The sequence below is a fragment of the Tasmannia lanceolata genome, unplaced genomic scaffold, assembly GCF_043159265.1.
Source record: "Tasmannia lanceolata isolate RefF3 unplaced genomic scaffold, GAP_Taslan_0.1 ptg000012l, whole genome shotgun sequence".
NCBI classification, from domain to species: domain Eukaryota; kingdom Viridiplantae; phylum Streptophyta; class Magnoliopsida; order Canellales; family Winteraceae; genus Tasmannia; species Tasmannia lanceolata.
In genome coordinates this window covers 40658653-40677504 of record NW_027518689.1, presented here as the reverse complement: position 1 = coordinate 40677504, position 18852 = coordinate 40658653, and the positions used below count along the sequence as shown (strand labels likewise).

General features: G+C 40.4%; 1 pseudogene; it reads left to right on the top strand.

The window, feature by feature from the left end:
• Positions 1–11277: 11277 nt before the first annotated feature.
• LOC143888809 (secreted RxLR effector protein 161 pseudogene) lies at positions 11278–11733 on the top strand (annotated as a pseudogene).
• Positions 11734–18852: the final 7119 nt, after the last annotated feature.

The following is an 18852-nucleotide window of genomic DNA, read 5'->3' as shown; positions in this document are numbered from 1 at the left end:
GATAACCTTAGGAGCACAAGAGCTTGCATTAATCTGGCAAGGGAAACACAAAGGTGCATAGAAAGATGATTTTTCTAAACCCATAAGATAGACAAATGAGTATGGGTAGGTGCTGGTGATAATTTTTGGACAGGATTGACTCACCCAATGAAATTGGTCTTCCCCTACATTCTGTAGCCAATGGTGCCACTCATTAAGCTGGGGTTGCTTAATCTTTGTCTTCCAAGAATGAAAACCCTTGAGGGTGTACTCAATGCTGTTTTGTGGCTGAATGATAGTGAGTTTCTCACATAGCCACACATATAACAGCTTAGCACATCCGAAAAAATTATCCTGCACCTTTTTACTAGCAATAAGGTCTAAGCCATAAAAGGTTTCGGCTAGCATTGTAGGGACAGGATTTCTCCCCTCATTTATCTGATCTACTATCGTCAACAAAGTGAAAGGGGCGGCACTAGAGTCTCTGTGAAGGACATGGCGTGCAAAGACAGCAAAGACTAGGGCATTACGTCGACATTCTTGAAAACGGGAGTCAGTTGGATCGACATTTTTGGAAAACAACTCAATGAGGGTCTGAAATTGCACATTTTTCTCTGCTAAGCAATGCAGGGTTTTCACAATCTTATTTTTGAATAATCTGCAAAAAAGATCATGAGGGGAGTCTACGCTCGAAGGTCGGATCCAAAGTCCCCCAGGAGGAAGTCCTAACAAGGCACACCAATCTTCGAATATAGGACAAAGTTCAAAAGACCCAAATCAAAAGACATGGAAAACAGGGTCTCAAAATCCAGCAGCTGCTTGAAGAAACTTCCAATCTATACCGCGACTGTTTAGATGAGTAAATGAACCGATAAAATGCTCAACCACACTCCTTTCTTCGCATCTTAACGGAAAAGATTTAACAGTCTCCGCTATCCATTTATATAACAAATTATTCGCCATGATCAGACCTATCATTCAAATAGGACAAAGATCAGGAAAGAATAGGAATAACTGTGCGCAGACAAATGACAAGGCTAACTCGGCAATCAGTTTTATGAAAAGGATACCGTCTGAGACAATGAATTTTTCATCAAAGATGAGGGGTAAACAATAGATCAGAAAAATAGACCACGGCCATAAGATGACAGAAGTAGGTCATAAACCGGATCTAAATCTGGTGCTGGAACCAACAACTTTACGATCAAGAGGATCAGAATTGTAGACCATGGCCATAGGGATATCGACTAGATCTCGAGGTGAAACAGGTATACAAACAAACATATATCCTAATGGATAATAGATATACAAATTGAATCTATGACACAACGAAAGACTGGATAAACAATCAGAGGGTAACGAATAAATTATGACCACAAGAGCGACACGTACATGCCACTAACCTAGTGAGACTAAAAGGATGTAAATACAACTGATCAAACCAGAAGTTCTCACTAAAAATGGGTTCTAAGCTAAATCAAGGCTATACCTGGGAATCGAGACAAGGAAAATTGACTCTAAAGAATAGCCGTCATGCTCAAAATATGCTGCGAAAAATTCAACAGCATAACGGCTAGACAAGAAAGATAAGGTAAACTCATGGTTTAACTAACTCTAAAGAATAGCGGTCATGCTTAACATGTTCTGTGAAAAATTTGACAGCATAACGGCTGGACAAGAAAGTCAAGGTAAGGTAAACCCATGGTTTAACTAACTCTGAAGAGTAGCGGCCATGCTCGAAATATTCTGGGTAAAATCTGGCAGCATGACGACGCTAGAAAGGATTCCCACAACTCAACCCAAGGTATATGAATAGGGGTGGTAAAAACAACTCATAATCGGTAAACGAAATATGGCTACCAAAGAAAGGTGAGCAAATGAAGGACTGACCATAGGTGAGAACACATGACAACGGGTCAAATCCCCTAATCAACAGATCAAGGACAAAACAGGGCCAAGGTAATGGCAAGCAAAAGACCACTGATCAGATCCAGATCTGAATAATGAATAGGTATAACTGATTGAAAAGAATAAGGGACTCTAACTAAGAGGAGAACCCTATGTAATCAGTATATAAATATACACATACATATATCCTAACCAGGGGCACCAGCCCTAATCTTAATCTAGCGGAGTCAAGGAAGTCTCGACTCAAGACAGACTGGTGAGTGTACTAGGACCGTGCTGTAGCCATGTAAAATGAACTACCCTAGTCTACAAAGGGGACAAAGCTCCTAACTCTAAGCTTCACATGTGTAAGCAACACATGTTCATCCCTATATGAATGCAATATACTTATATAAACACGGGTACTTCCTAGTTGGGTTTCAATAAGCCAATAAGTATATACATAATATATAAAACAAAGTAGGGCTCCGGACTCAATCTATCGGGTACTATGCGTATGACACATACTTAACATGTATAACAAAAGTACGCCCAATGTTATACATAGTATGCTTCATTGCCCATCGGCTGCTGTAGACAAAAGTACGCCCAATGTCTACGGCTGCAGCACCGGCGCATAGCTTGGAAATAGATTCAACAGTACCATCAGGGTGTAATGACATCCCAGTTGGGCACGCATCGAATCTATCCCGTGGAGCCAATAATAATGAAAACAATGAAAGAAATAAAGAATATGACGATGCATGATGTGCAGTGTGTGAATCCCTCGTTTTAATTACGCACCTATCTGGTGCCCCTAGATTCTAACGATAAAGTTCCCATTTAGCTTGGTTTTGACCCAAATTTCTTCAAAATTAATTAAAATGGCATTTTTACAAAGTTAGGCAATGTTTCAAAAAGTCCCCAGCAGAGTCGCCAATCTGTGGACCCCTATCCGAGAGAGGCGGGGGGACGGGCCCCTGCGCGAGTCTCAGGATCATCCACGTGAAGGAGAGCTCCGCCAAGGAACTCTCGAAAGAGTGCCCCTCACAGCATGAGCGGCGATGTAAAGTGAGGTACCTCTCGATTCGGGGACCAGCCCGGATTCGAGACGCACCTTGAACAAAGAAAGAGTCGCCATCCAAGGAAGTAGGCCCTGGATCCCATGCTGTGCTCTGTCGCAACAGATAACCAGAGATACAAAAGGTCCGTGCCTGATGACGAATGGGGAAGGGGTTAGGCGCCCCCAATTCGTCCAAGTGCAAGCACCTGGTCTCTTATGCCATTTATTATTAACTTTGAAGAGTTTTGGGCAAAAATCATATGAAATGGGAACAATCATCCCCGAGAAAACGTCTATCTAAGCATGCATGACCCGGGGATGGGCAAAGAAAAAGAACATCCAAATCCTAACTCATCGCATCTAATCCTAACTCATCACATCTAAGAAAGCAATAAACAATCGCATGCATAGCTACAGCTAAGCAGATAATGACAGATATAATGAGATAAGGAAAGCAAATATCTAAGTTTAGACAGATAATCAAGCTAAGACGAATGAATAAACGCTATAGCTAAGCGATCAAAGCAGTAAAGTAAACACACTAGCATGCAAGCCTATGCAAGAGATAAGACTAAGAAAATGACAATCGATCGCACGCTAGAAGAACAAACAAACTAGAATGCATGAGAAATCTAAGATAAGCACACAGCAAGCTAAAAGGGGTAAGAAAAGAAAGAAATCGAAAAATCAACGGCATGTGAGAACCAAAAAAAATGCCAGGGGAAAGAAGATGGAACACACGATAGGCTCAGAGGACGATTCAAAATGAATCAAGCCCGGCGATCCTAATCTGCTGAAGATCGGAAAAGTCTCGCGATCGTCATGACCTATCGTTGGGCTCAGCGAGGGTAATCCCTGTAAAGGGGCCACGCTACGTCATCGCCCGTCCCAAAACCCAATAAAACGTCAGAAAACCGATGAAAACTGAAAAATCACGATGAAAACCGGAAATGGAATGAAAAGAGGGCTCCGAGTGACCTGGCAATCACCATCCTTGCCCAATTTTGCTTTTGTTTTGAAATGTTTGAAAATATTTATTAAAAAGGTTTGACTGAACTTGGGTGGACGAAAAGGTGAGAAATATTTGTAAAATGGTGATTTAAAAAAATGGTGTAAAAAAAGGGTGTAAAAAGATGGTGAAAGGGTGACTGGACTCAGGATGCCAGCAGCACGCTTGAGCTGCCTACGTACCCCTCAGCTAGGGATCAAGCCATCCGTAGTTTGGACCAGATTTTCCTAACTACACTCTAATGACTCGAGATTTTTGAGATTTTTGATTTTTCAGATGTTTTTTTATGTTTTTGACACAAGAGGACAGAATCCTATCATCACAAGGGGAGGACAGACTCCTGATATCCCGCAAAGGTTGGACAGCATCCTATGCTTTGCGGGGGGGATGAACAGGATCACGACTCTGCAAGGGTTGGACAGCATCCTATACCTTGCAGGAACGGACAAAATCACATGACTTGATGAGGGGATGGACAGAATCCTAACCCCTATGATGATTAGATAAACTCCTGACAAACTGAAGGACTGACTCCTATGCTGAAAACTGACTCCGAAAGATGGGAGGACGGAACCCCAAACTTTATGAAGGGATAGGACAGAATCCTAAACCCTACAGGGGTAGGACAGACTCCTAAACCCTAGGATGGTAGGACTGACTCCTAAACTCTCTAGGACTGACTCTAAAGAAGAAGAAATCCGTTAACCGGCGAAAATTCTAAGGCAGGAAGGAAAGGGGCTGGCTCAAGATGCGTTCCGTCATAGCCGGGACCCGCCGAGACGACCTCTAAAATCGATGGACAACCTCTCAAAAACCTATAAGAAACCCTAAGATTTAAGGAAAATCCTAAAACTAAGAGGACCCTCGAAAGGGAAGGAAAGAGGAAGATTAGTGTGGGCTCCGAGTAGCCTCATCATAGCCTACGAGCTCGAAACTCAGAATGGGATTTTAACCACAAGGTCGGACTCTTCTCTTTGTCCACAATTGAGGTTCAATAAATGAGTCAAGGAACAAAATTCATTCCTGATCTTTTTTCTTTTTTTTTTTGATACAAGGATTGAAGTTCCATAACAACCAAAGGTGAGGTAAGCACACAGGAACTCGGATCAGTAAGGGTATTCCATGTACCAAATGGAGTTCAATGAGTTCAAGTTACTAATTCACCAAGCATCCTAAGAGATTGAGATCTATCCATTATTATGGTCGGAGGGTTAGAAGGGAGTTAGATAAATCCTAAGACGGAGACCAAATGAGGGCTTGGAATGAGTATCGACACCAATGATGAGGGAAGTGAACTCACACAAGGAGATAATGAATCAGGCTTCACAAAATTTGAAACAATAAATGAAACAGCATTAAACCGATCACAATCCCATTTGCAAGCTCCCAATATGACCCAATGGCATTGTTAGGATCCAATTACAGTTCACCAAAACAACCAAGCTAAACAAAACAAGAATCAACTTCGAACAATCACACATGCAATGCAACATTAGAAAGACAAAATAAATAAATAAATAAACATAAAAATAAATAAATGGATGAGATATTTGAGTTACCTAAGCGAAGAGCAGATGGCGGACAACGAAATGGGGAGATGGGGCCAAGGTGGATGAAACGGGGTTGATCGGAGAGTGTCCGGAAAGCGGAGCTCGAGCTCCCCTTCGGAAAATGCTCTTTTTTTTCTTTATTATTATATTTTTATTTTATTTTTTTATATAAAAAAAACGACGAGCCCCTCTTCTCTCTCCCCCTCTCTCTCTCTCTCTCTCTCTCTCTCTCTAAGAAAATTTTAGATTTTTAGGGTCTGGTGGAGTTGCAGGGAGGGAGAGTCGGATGGTGGAAGTGGTTCTTCGGAGATGGGTTTAGGCCGGCGAGGGCGGCTGCAATGGTGGAGGAGAAATGGTTTTTTTTTTTTAATGGGGGTTTTGACAGAGGGTTCAATGGGGTTGAAGACGATGGAGGTGGTCGGAGATGGGGATCGTGGCCGATGGTGGTGGAGGAGAAAATGGGGGGTGGGGGCCGACGGTGGTGGAGGAGAAAATGGGGGTGGTGGCCGACGGTAGTGGAGGAGAGAATGGGGGTGGCGGCCGACGGTGGTGGTGAGTTTGGTGGAGGTTGGAGATGCAGAAAAAGAAGAAGGGGGAGGTGGTGGCCGGCGGGGAGGGGTTTGGTGGAGTTTGTGGTAGGTTTTAATGGCAGAAGATGAGGGAGTGTTTTTTTTTTTTTTTTTGAAATGGGTTTTGGATTTGCAGAAAGAATACAAAATGGTAGAGATGGTGGGGGTGATGGGCGGTTTTAATGGGGGTTGGGGTAGATTTTCGAGATGATGATGGGTGGCTGGGGTTTGATGGTGGTGGCAGCGGGGCGGTTTGCCAGAGAAGATGGAGGAGGAGGTGGGTTTTTCAAAAATGGGTTTTGGGTTTGGGACGTGTGGTGGTTTTCGGTTTTTTTTAGGTGTTGAGAAGAGGGGAAGAAGAAGAAGGAGGGGGGGTAGGCTTGCCGGAGAAGATGGTGTTGGCTGCCCCCCTTTTTTTTCTTTTTGGAATGGGTTTTGCGAGGGATGGTGAGTTTGGTTAGAATCGGTTTTGGTGGTGGTGGCTTGGTGGATGAGAAGGGGGGTTGAAGGTGGTGGAGGGTTGGAGAAGAAGAAGGTGGACGGCTGGGCTCCCTCTCTCTGTTTTTTTTTCCCTTTTTTTTTTTGAAAATGGATGAGCTCCCTCCTTCTCTCAAGCAAGACTCTCTTTGTTTTATACTTAGGGTTAAATCCCTAACTCTAATCCTAACCATCTATGTGGCATCTTCCTTTCCTTGATTGATCTCAACCCTTGGTCCACTTTCTCCACAAACATTCCATTTTAGAAACCCTAAAAACCTTGAGTGTTCTAACTAATCTAGACCCTACACCTCATCTCCTTGATCCAATGGCTATGCTTGTGGCTTGTAAAGGAAGCAACACTCATTTTATTAAAATACCCCTAGGACAAGGTGATTTTACGTCCTCCTACCCTTAGGCTCTACTTGCCTTTTCTTCCTATCAATGGGCACCTTTGTTATGCTAGTTCACCCCCCTCTTCTGCAATAAAGGGAGACAGCATCAACACTACCACGCTTTGATAGTTGCACTAACCTGTTCGTCCTTTCTTCCATTTCTTGTCCAATTCTTGTAAAATTTGTAGGGACACTCTCGGAGAGGTTAGCCACCCTGGGAAAATTTGCATCAATTAGGGAACACCGCGAGCCAATAAAATTTTGGGGTTCCTTCGCATTTGGGTTTGATTCATTGCGGATTTCGGAATTTGAAACTTGGCTTCCGGGAGATTCTGAGGTTGACTTTAAGACTCGAGTTTCGGGATATTTGGGAATCGGATTTTTATTCGATCTCGGGAATTTACTCGACCTCTGGGACAAATTCGAATTTGGGGGAAATTGGGGGTAGGTCAAAATGGGGTGTCTACATGTGGCAAAGTGCAACGGAAAAGTGCATTACACCACATGGAGTTGATCGATTTGCATTGAATTAAGTGACAAAGGGCAATGCGATCAGGCAGTGAAACGTGATTGCTCGGCCCTACAGGGAAGCAATCATGGTTCACTGATTGATCGGTTGAGGTGATCAGTGGGAGATCAGTTTTGGGGATATTTCTAGATGCCCACAGATATAGGAATATCTCTGGGATTGGTTTTACAACTGGTTGACCCCATAAATAAGGATTCTGGCAAAATACTAGTTTGTTGCAACCTTTGCCCACAGAGGGTTGCAATGACGCATTTTATTTGCAGCAAGTGTCCTTAACGTGGGTTGATGACCTAATATATTTAAATGGAATCTAGCACGCATTTTATTAAAATGGCATGTTTTTATATTTTACAGTTGCACGTTCTGCTATGTTAAGTAATGAAGCTACTCTTATTCCCTTTCTTAATGGGGAAAATATCTCGAACCGGAAAGATAAGGTCTTGCTTACATTAGGGTAGATGGACCTTGATCTGGCTTTCCGTGTGAAAGAACCTTCTAAACCCACGGAAACCAATAAGCCAGAGGAAAAGGATCTGTATGAGAGGTGGGAGAAATCCAACTGATTGAGTCTTCTACTCATGCAGAGCCACATAAGTAAGAGCATTAGAGGATCCATCCCCAAGTGCGATAAGGCCACGGAATTTTTGAGTTCTGTTGAAGAACAGTATGTAAGTTCCGATAAGGCTCTGGCTGGCACCCTAATGGGCAGGTTATCTTCTTTAAAACACACTGGAGAGAGGGATCCGTGAACACATCATGGAGATGAGAGATATAGCCGCTCAACTCAACTCACTGAAGATTGAGATTTCTGAGTCTTTCTTCATGCCTTTCATACTCAGTTCCCTTCCAAGTCAGTATGGGCCATTTAAGATCTCTTATAACACACATAAGGCAAATTGGTCCATAAATGAATTGTTGACCATGTGTGTTCAAGAGGAAGGGAGGCTGAAGCAGAAGAAGTTAGAAAGTGCCCATCTAGCTACTCATGGAAATAAGCGAGGAAAGAAGGGTCCGGGTGTTCACAAGAAGAAGCATAAGAAATCGTCAGCTCGGTTTACTCGCGATAAGGAACAACGCCCTTGCTTCTTCTGTAGGAAGAAAGGAGACATCAAGAAAGACTGCCCCAAATATGCAAAGTGGCTTGAAAAGAAAGGTAATCTCTATTCATGTGTTTGTTATGAATCTCATACTGTTGATGTCTTTCATGATTCATGGTGGATTGACTCTGGTTCCTCAATCCATGTTGCCAATACCATGCAGGGCTTAACCAACCACAGAACCCCAACTGAAGGTGAGCAGTTCATCTATTCAGGAAACCGGATGAGCTCACGTGTGGAAGCAGTTGGGTCATATACACTTGTACTTCAGTCTGGTTTTAGTTTGCACCTTGAGAGAGTCTTTTACATTCCATCATTTTTCTAGGAACTTAATTTCTGTTTCCTAACTTACAACTTGTGGTTTCTCGTTTAATTTCTTTGACTCTACATTTGAGTTATCTAAACACCGTTCAGTTGTTGGCTATGGTAATCTTGTTGATGGTTTGTATAAATTACACCTTAAATCTCCTTCTGATTACAAACTAATGGCCCTACATGATAAAAGAGGCACTAAAAGACGTAGTATGGATAAGGACTCATTTATCCTCTGGCATAGGAGATTAGGACATATCTCCATAGAGAGAATCAAAAGGTTAGTGAATGACGGTATCTTAAAGACACTGGATTTCACTAACTTTGGTGATTGTGTGGACTGCATAAAGGGAAAGCAGACCAACAAAACCAAGAAAGGTGTCAGAAGGAGTACTGAGACCTTAGAGATCATACATACAGATATATGCGGACCTTTTCCTACTCCATGTTTGGATGTTCAAAGATACTTTATCTCTTTTATCGATGACCATTCACGATACATGTATCTCTATCTTCTATTTGAGAAAAGTGAGGCACTAGATGCTTTCAAATCTTATAAGGCAGAGGTAGAGAAGCAGAAGGAAATGAAAATTAAAATTGTGAGGTCAGATAGAGGAGGTGAGTATTATGGTAGGTATACGGGAACATGACAAAAACCTGGTCCATTTGCGAACTTCCTTAAGGAGGAGGATATCATTGCCCAATACTCCATGCCGGGAACGCCACAACAAAATGGCGTGGCTGAAAGAAGGAATCGTACGCTAATGGATATGGTAAGGAGTATGCTCAGCAACTTCACTCTCCCAATTTCTATGTGGAGTGAAGCCCTTAAGACCGTTGTATACATACTTAACAAGGTTCCCAGTAAGGTAGTTCCAAAGACTCCTTTTGAGCTTTGGAATGGTTGGAAACCCAGTTTAGGCCATGTACACATATGGGGTTGTTCAGCCGAGGTAAGGGTGTACAATCCACATGAGAATAAGTTGGACCTAAAGACTATTAGTGGGTTCTTCATAGGATATGCTGATAGGTCCAAGCGATATAGATTCTATTGTCCTTCCCACTAGGAGAAAATAGTTGAGGCTAGGAATGACAGATTTCTTGAGGATAGTGACATCGGTGGGAGCGAGCAACCTCGAAGTGTCGAACTCGAGGAGATGCGGCTTCAGAATTTTACACCTGCACTAGAGATGGTTGCACCCCTTGACATCCCACAGGATATCACGGTGGAGCAACCAACCAATACGGTGCCGCCCCATGAGGAACCAATTGTCACTGAACCCGTTGCCTTAAGTCCACTTCCAGTAGACAAAGAGGTGACTTTAAGGAGATCCTCAAGAGTAAGAAGATCGACTATTCCACATGATTATGAAGTGTACTTGCAAGAGATTGACCGTGAAGCTAATACCAATGGTGACCCAATCTCGTTTTCACAAGCCATGAGTGGAGAAAATGCCACGTCTTGGTATGACGCCATGAAGGATGAGATGGATTCCATGGCCAACAATCAAGTCTGGGATCTCGTTGAATTACCAGAAGGATTCAAACCCGTTGGATGCAAATGGGTTTATAAGGTTAAAAGAGACTCATCTGGTAATATCTAACGGTATAAGGCAAGACTTGTGGCTAAGGATTTTCTCAACGTAAAGGCGTGGATTACCATGAGACCTTCTCTCCAGTTTCTAAGAAGGACTCATTAAGAGTAATCATGGCATTGGTGGCTCATTTTGATTTAGAGCTACACCAAATGGATGTGAACTGGCCTTCCTCAATTGGGATCTTGACGAGGAAGTTTATATGGATCAGGCTGAAGGGTTCACATCGGATAAAGGAAAGCACCTTGTATGCAAATTAAAGAAGTCTGTGTATGGGCTAAAACAGGCATCCCACCAATGGTATATTAAATTCCATGACGTGATATCCTCGTTTGGATTCATAGAGAACGTCATAGATCAATGTATATACCTTAAGGTCGGTGAGAACAAATTTATATTTCTCGTCCTTACGTAGACGACATTTTGCTAGCTAGTAGTGATCTAGGGTTACGACATGAGGTAAAGCAGTTTCTCACTAAGAATTTTGATATGAAGGATATGGGTGAAGCCTGTTATGTTATAGGCATAGAGATTCACAGGGATAGGTCTCAAGGACTTTTGGGACTATCTCAGAAGGCCTACATCAACAAAATTCTAGAGAAATTTCGGATGCAAAACTGCTCGTCTAGTGTAGCCCCTATACTGAAGGGTGATAAGTTCCAAGAGGAACAATGTCCGAGGAATGAATTAGAAAGAGATGAGATGAGGAAAATTCCATATGCATGTGCAGTCGGCAGTCTGATGTATGCGCAGGCACTAGACTAGACATCAGATTTGCAGTTGGGATGTTAGGCAGATATCAGAGTGATCCAGGGATGGAGCACTGGAAGGCGACAAAGAAGGTTCTACGATACCTTCAACGGACGAAGGATTACATGATAACTTACAGGCGATCTAATCATTTGGAGGTGATTGGATATTCGGATTCAGACTTTGCTGGGTGCCTTGATACTAGGAAGTCTACTTCAGGATATGTCTTTCTACTTGCAGAAGGTGCCATTTCATGGAGGAGCGCGAAGCAGAGTCTGACCGCTTCTTCCACTGTGGAGGCAGAGTTCGTGGCGTGCTATGAGGCCACTTCACAGGCATTATGGTTGCGGAAGTTTATCACAGGGCTTAGGGTTGTTGATTCCATCACTAAGCCGTTGGTGGTTTACTGTGATAATCAAGCCGCGGTTTTCTTCTCAAAGAACAATAAGAGTGGTAGTGGTAACAAACACATTGGCAAGTATCTTACTGTTCGAGAGAAGATTAAGAATCGTCTAGTGTGATAGAGCACATTTGCACTGATATGATGATTGCAGATCCCATGACTAAGGGGCTTCCACCCAGATTGTATGAGGGTCATGTGGAGCGCATTGGTATAGTTAGATCATTTAGTGCTTGATTGTGATACAGTGACACCATTATTTTCATTTGAGTTGCAACTATGGTTTGATGATTCTTGCTATTGTTATTTTTATCTTTCAAGTACAGTGTATACATAAAGTTCCCATGAAAGATAAAATTTGTCCATAGGGACAAAATAAAGTTGGACCAGAATGGGCATTGGTTAGCCTATTCATAAAGGATTATACTAAATAAAATGTTCAATAAAGCGAATCAGTAGCATTGTGATACATGGAAGGGAATACTCGCTTTAGGGTAATACCGCCATGATTCATGTACTTGAGACTCTTTATTTGAACTAAGGTAAACTCTTTAAAGAATATGGATTGAGAGTTAGTTTTCGAAATGTATGGCCATACGTCAGGTTTGTAAAATGCTTAAAACCCAAGTGTCTTTTTAAAATAAAATAAAAACTTAGGCTTATCAATATGGACCAAGTGGGAGACTGTTAGAAATCTATTTCCATTTAGGTGGTCCATAATTGATACACCTAAGATTTGGGAAATCTTAAGACTTTTGTAAAGTGGATTTTTGGCTACTAAAGATAACTCTCATTAAGAATCCTAAATTAGAAAGAGTGTTAGTGTAATTGGGAAACCAAATCATTCCCTCAAGCATATATACGGGTGCTGCTTAATGGGAGCAACCATTCGATTCTATTCCTTCAGAAAATTGGGTTTGGGGTTTTTTCTGTCTGGTCCCGGATCTACCAAGCAACGGCCCATGATTCCATTGATCTGAGCATAAGGCTTGGATAGATCTGAAGACTACGTCAGAACCGAGTGTGTCGTGTTCGCCGTGGAACGTCTTCAACCGTTGGATCTCGCGCATCATCAATCGCTTCTATCTAATCATCATGGCCGGAGGTAATGATCCTTTTCCGAATAAAGTTAACTAAATATCTAACAAATTTCACTCCATTAAAGTTTAGGCACACTATGTATTACCATATATTTGCTTCCTACGAGCTCTCAGATTAAGTTGTTGTGAATTAGGGAGGAATGTGTGAATTTATAATCTTCCATATCTTTCTATGGTTTTTCCCAGGAAAATTTTAACTGAAATAAGTCTTACCTAAAAAAAGACACTACGAGGCCTTGGAAAAATCATCTTTCAAGGAAAAGGCTTTCTAATATTTTTCTTCATAGTTTCCAAGCATGCCCTAGTGAAAACTGGTTTCTTGATATTGATAATAATAAAAAATTAGTGTTTAGGGGATAAACATTTTGTGAACTACAATTCCTAATAAGTTGATCATGAATTTCACCATATGTGCTGGTAATATCTTACATCAAGGCTTGCGAATTCAGAGTTAAACTGAGATTGGGTTATGGACCTACCAGATTGGTAAGGTGCCTCAGATAAATGGAAAACGTAAACTCAGTTATGTGAGGAAATTCTTGATAACTTTCATGATTGAAAACAGTATCAAATCTGCAAGAGAATATTGCAACACATGCTAGTTGATTTCGTCTTCATCTGCTTTTTTTTTCTAATTATGGATGTCTGCTAGGAAGGCTTATTGTTTGATGATTTTGGTTATTTTTAAATGGCGTTTGATGGTTTTGATTTGGTCTTCATTTGCTTGTTTTCTTCTCTAATTATGGATGTCTGCTAGGAAGGCTTTTTGTTTGATGATTTTTTTTTTTTTTTTTAAATGGTGTTTGATGGTTTTGGTTATGTTCATTTGACATCTAATTTCTATTTTCTGAAGAATTCAGTCAGCTGAAATATGAAACATGGAAGAGGACAGTTTTGAGGGAGATAAGGGTTGGGATATTCACAAAGTAAGACATTCACGCTCAAACATAATTTTCCTATGATTATAACTTTGAATGGTATGGCGGAGCTGAGGTTTGCTGCCTCTGTGGTTCAGTCTGCTGTTCTAGATTTCTTGGAGCAAAATCTTGTTGTTTCGAGGCCATTTTTCTGTAGAATCTGAAGTTTCATACCTGCACAAAATCGTTAAAGCTACCTCATCTGCAATGACTTTTGCAAAATATTATAGTTGTGTTGGTTTATTATCCTGAAATCTGGATGACGAGTGCCTTATTTAATCGCAGACTAACGTATTATTTTCTGAGCTCAATGATTTGAAATTAAAGTTGCCTCTGCAGATAAACTATTGCAAGTAGGAACATGAATGCATTCTAGAGACAGTTACTACTTTTTCTGCTAAAGAGAGAGGTTGAGAGGGTAGGATGGGGGGTAGTGTGGGTATTCCCTCTTAGTATGTGGTGCTATAAAATCAACATGCTTATTCTGTAAAAACCATGAAGCATTTTGTAATTTCTTAACTCTAGTTTTTATTTCTATATTGCTTCCTTGTGGGTATCCTCTCTTAGTATTTGATGCTATATAATTAACAAACATTTTCTGTCAAAACTAAGAATCATATTATGATTTCTTGACTTCAGTATTAGTTTCTGTATTGGTTCCTCTATTGTTTAAATATATAGTTATTACAATGACTTTGCTGTCACATACACCATACCTATGCTCTTCCTGTGATGCATATGCAACCCATAATTTGCGACTTCACATTGTCAAATCTAACAATATTGTAAAGGCATGAAAGACCTTAATGCTTGATTTAAGTACAAAATTAGAAAGATTCTTTAGCAATAGATATGATGGATTTGAGTCCTATTTTCCTCTGTGGGTCCTAAGAAAGAACAAACGATTATCATGATGCAATTACAAATGTAGACTTACCAATGAGTTGGAAGGGTTTATTATGTTTTCTGCAATTTGTAGATTTGCAGTTATATCTCGCAGGCTTTTGTATTGTAAGTTGGATAGATTGGTTCTCTAAATGATAATAAAACACCTATACAATCTTCTTTGGTCCATTATGTCAGAATGGGCCTTTTCTTATTCCTTGATCCCATTCATATGTACCTTGATGATCTTTGTCTTTCTTTTCAACTGTAATTGGTTTACCTGGATTTTCTATTACAATGTCTATTGCGCAAATTTTTACTCAATCTTCCAAGCTAGTAAGGTACCTTTGTTTTTATTTTCAGGACTAGCAGCTAAGAAAAAGACCACTTTCAGGATTGTCTGTGAAATTCCAAGGGTAGGCCCGAGTACTTATCCTAACGGCAACTTGTGAGGAGGTAAAATTAGGTTCCTAACAAGTCTTAATCTTTTGAAGACTCTAACCCAATTTTGAAGATTAAGAGATCAAAAATGAAAATTAAGCACACAAGTTAAATCCTAAGTGCAATGCAAATATAAAGCAAGAGATAAGAGATAGTGCCCCCGAGATTTAAAGTGGTTCTGTCCTCCAACGTGAGGCCTACTCCACTTCACCAACCAAACCCGTTGATGGCTTCACTATTTGATCTTCTTAACTTCGGCGAAGATCGGTGCCGATTACAATTCCAATTGCCTTTAACCTTGGTGGCAATCCTCACCACGGAGAGTGGGCTCCGCTTCTCCGAACACTCGCCCGAATACAATCTTCTTGATAAAGAAAGAAAGAACAAAAAATCCCTCACAAGGGTTCACAATATTTGTAGAAGATGTACAAATTGAGCCTAATGATCCAAATCCTAATTCTAGAGGATGAGAGGCATAAACAAGCTTGATTCACTCTTTGGATCTTCAAATAGAGTTTTTGAGTGTTAGGATTGATAATTATGAAGTTTAGAATACCCATATATATAGAAAAACCAAATATGACCGTTTGAGGGGCATAGTGGTAAATCTGGCAAAATCCCCAACGGCTATAATTTCTTCCCGTTATAGTGTTCTCGGAGTTCCGAGAAATTTCTCAGAGTTCCGAAAATACAAACAGAAGTTGGAAAAATGTTACTGGACCATTTCTCTGAGCTCTAAGGAATCTCTCGGAGTTCCGAGAAGCCTATTTCCAGCAGATTTTCAATTCTTATTTTTTATTCATTTGGGCTTCCAACTCTACACCAAGTTGGGATTGTTATGAGGGTTCCAAAGTGTTGGAACACCACAAGGACAACCTCTTAAACATTTAGGGTGTGTGTGTTTTACTTTATTTATGCCTCTAAACACCTAAACTAGGATTGGATCTTTACATTCTAAAATGACTTCGATCTTCAATTGCGATGCTTCAAGTCTTCGTGCGTCTTGGATCTCCGATGTCTTTGGCCTTCCGAATGCGGTCCAATGAGAGCTTCTTGGCCTCAATCCAAGCAATCTTGTCTTAACACAATCATGATCTACAACTTAGACAATCAAACACATTAGTGATATAAAATCACTTGTGTATTGGAATCATCAAAAGAAGATGGGAATGCCAAGGTGGGAACCATTGGGCTTACAATCTCCCCCTTTTCTATGATGACAAGCACAAGAGATTTTCCAATAAAAGCACACATATATTTCCTTACACTAGATTTTTCTCCCCTTTTGGCATCAATCAAAAAGATGGGGTAAAAGAAAATCAAAGGGATAAAATTTTCAATTTTAAGCTCCCCCTTTTTCAAGGAAAAAGACAAACATAGAACTCTCCCTATTGGGAAAACAAATTCCATACAAGAGGGGATTTTAAAATTCAAAGATAAAGATATACAAATTATTAATTGCAAGCCCCTAATCTAAACACATATGAATAGAATCATATGGGGGCTTTGGGAACCCAAGCTTTCTTGGTTCCACCACAATCCCTAATCTTAGATGCACATTGGAATTGGTAGTGACCATTGATTCCACAATAATGGCATCTAACATGAGGGTTAGATAGACTAGTCCTATCATATAATACATGTTAGGTCTATGATTAGCTTTCTTCAAGATTATGTCAATAATTTTAAGAATAATTAGTGTTTGGATTCGGGTATGGGCCCACATTATTTGGATGATCCAAAGCGTTCATTTGATGGGTCCTGACATAGATAGGGTGTGCCCAAAAAATCAGCTCCGTCGGATCATCCTAACCCTTCAATCTATGGACGAACCTTCAGCTGAGGGGGCAAACCTTAAACAAAACGAAACTAGAGGGGATGTCTTTGTCACTTTTTAAACTATAGGGGTTGAAGTGGATGTGTCAGAAACTAGAGGGGGTGTAAATGTAATTATTCCATAATTTTGTTACCATTTAGGAATCCATGGAGACATAATCTTAACCTTTCATTTTCATTATGAAGATGGGTTATTTGATTTAGAAAATTATTAGTGTCATCTTCATAAGATTTTGAAGAGCTTGCTACAATTTGGAGCTTAGCAATTTGGCAAGATTTCTCATCCAAATAACCCTTAAGGGTTTCAATCTTAAGTTTAAAATTTTCAATTTTTTCTTTAGCTTGAGATTTGGAAGAAGAAGATTCATTTTTCAAAACATCAAGTTCATTTTCTAATTTTGAAATAGATTTTTTAAGAACTTTATTTTTTAAAATTTGAGAATGCAAGGTAATGCACAATTCATCATAAGATATGTTTTCACTATCACTACTTGATGAATAAGAATTTACCTCATCTTCATGGGTGAGTGCCATGAAACAAAGATCATCCTTATTAGCTTCCCCTTCACTTGAGCTTTTACCCGACGTGCTTGAAGCATCCCAAGCGGCGACGAGACCCTTATTCTTCTTCCAATCTTTCTTCTTTCCCTTGTATTTCGAGGAAGATGACTTGAGAAGTGGACACTCCGGTCTTTTGTGTCCCGTCTTCTTGCAATTGTAACACCTTATTCCTCCTTCTACTTCACTTTCTTCTTTCTTCTTCTTTTTATCCTTTCTGTGTTTCTTTCTCCATAAGCTTTTAAATTTTCTTAATGCTTCTTCCTCATCACTATCCGCTTCACTTGAGGATGATGAGTCCGTCTTGGAGGCCTTTAGAGCTAGAGATCGACTTTCTTTTTCTTTCTCTTTCGGCTTCTTCTCTTCTTGACGGCTAGTGAGGAGCATCTCATGAGTGATAAGAGATCCTACAAGCTCCTCCATAGTTAGCGTCTTTAGATCTTTTGATTCTTGGATGGCGGTGACCTTTGGATCCCAATAAGGAGGAAGTGACATAAGCAACTTACTCACAAGCTCATCAGTAGGATAAGATCTACCAAGATTAGCTAATTCATTTGATATTTTAGAAAATCGGGTATACATTTCGGAAATACTTTCATTTTGACCAATTCTAAACATTTGATATTTGCTCTTTAACAAGTTTATTTTGGAATCCTTGACTTGTGATGTTCCCTCATGGGTAACGGCAAGAGTATCCCAAATAACCTTGGCGGAATCCAAAAAGAGCTACTCTATTAAACTCCTCCGTAGATAAGGCGCAAAACAAAGAGTTTATAGCTTTGTAATTTAAATTTGCATGCCTTTTCTCTACAACATTCCATTCTTCAAATGGCTTGGAAGGCAAAGTGTATCCATTTTCTACAATATGCCAAAGCTCCACATCTATCGAAAGAAGATAGATGCTCATCCTTGTCTTCCAATGTCCATAGTTGGACCCATCAAAGAAAGGAGGTCTAGTTGTGGAATGGCCTTCCGGAAGTCCGATTCCATTTATGTTTGCCATTTCACAATTAGAAAGTTGCCAATGATCTTATGATCTTTCCCTTTTTAAAATTTAAAAAAAAAATTACCAAAGATTTTAGGAAAAGAAAATCTTTTAAGAGCCAAGGCTCTGATACCAAATGAAATTCCAAGGGTAGGCCCGAGTACTTATCCTAACGGCAACTTATGAGGAGGTAAAATTATGTTCCAAACAAGTTTTAATCTTTTGAAGACTCTAACCCAATTTTAAAGATTAAGAGATCAAAAATGAAAATTAAGCATACAAGTTAAATCCTAAGTGCAATGCAAATATAAAGCAAGAGATAAGAGATAGTGCACCCGAGATTTAAAGTGGTTCGGTCCTCCAACGTGAGGCCTACTCCACTCCACCAACCAAACCCGTTGATGGCTTCACTATTTGATCTTCTTAACTTCGGCGAAGATCGGTGCCGATTACAATTCCAATTGCCTTTAACCTTGGTGGCAATCCTCACCACGGAGAGTGGGCTCCGCTTCTCCGAA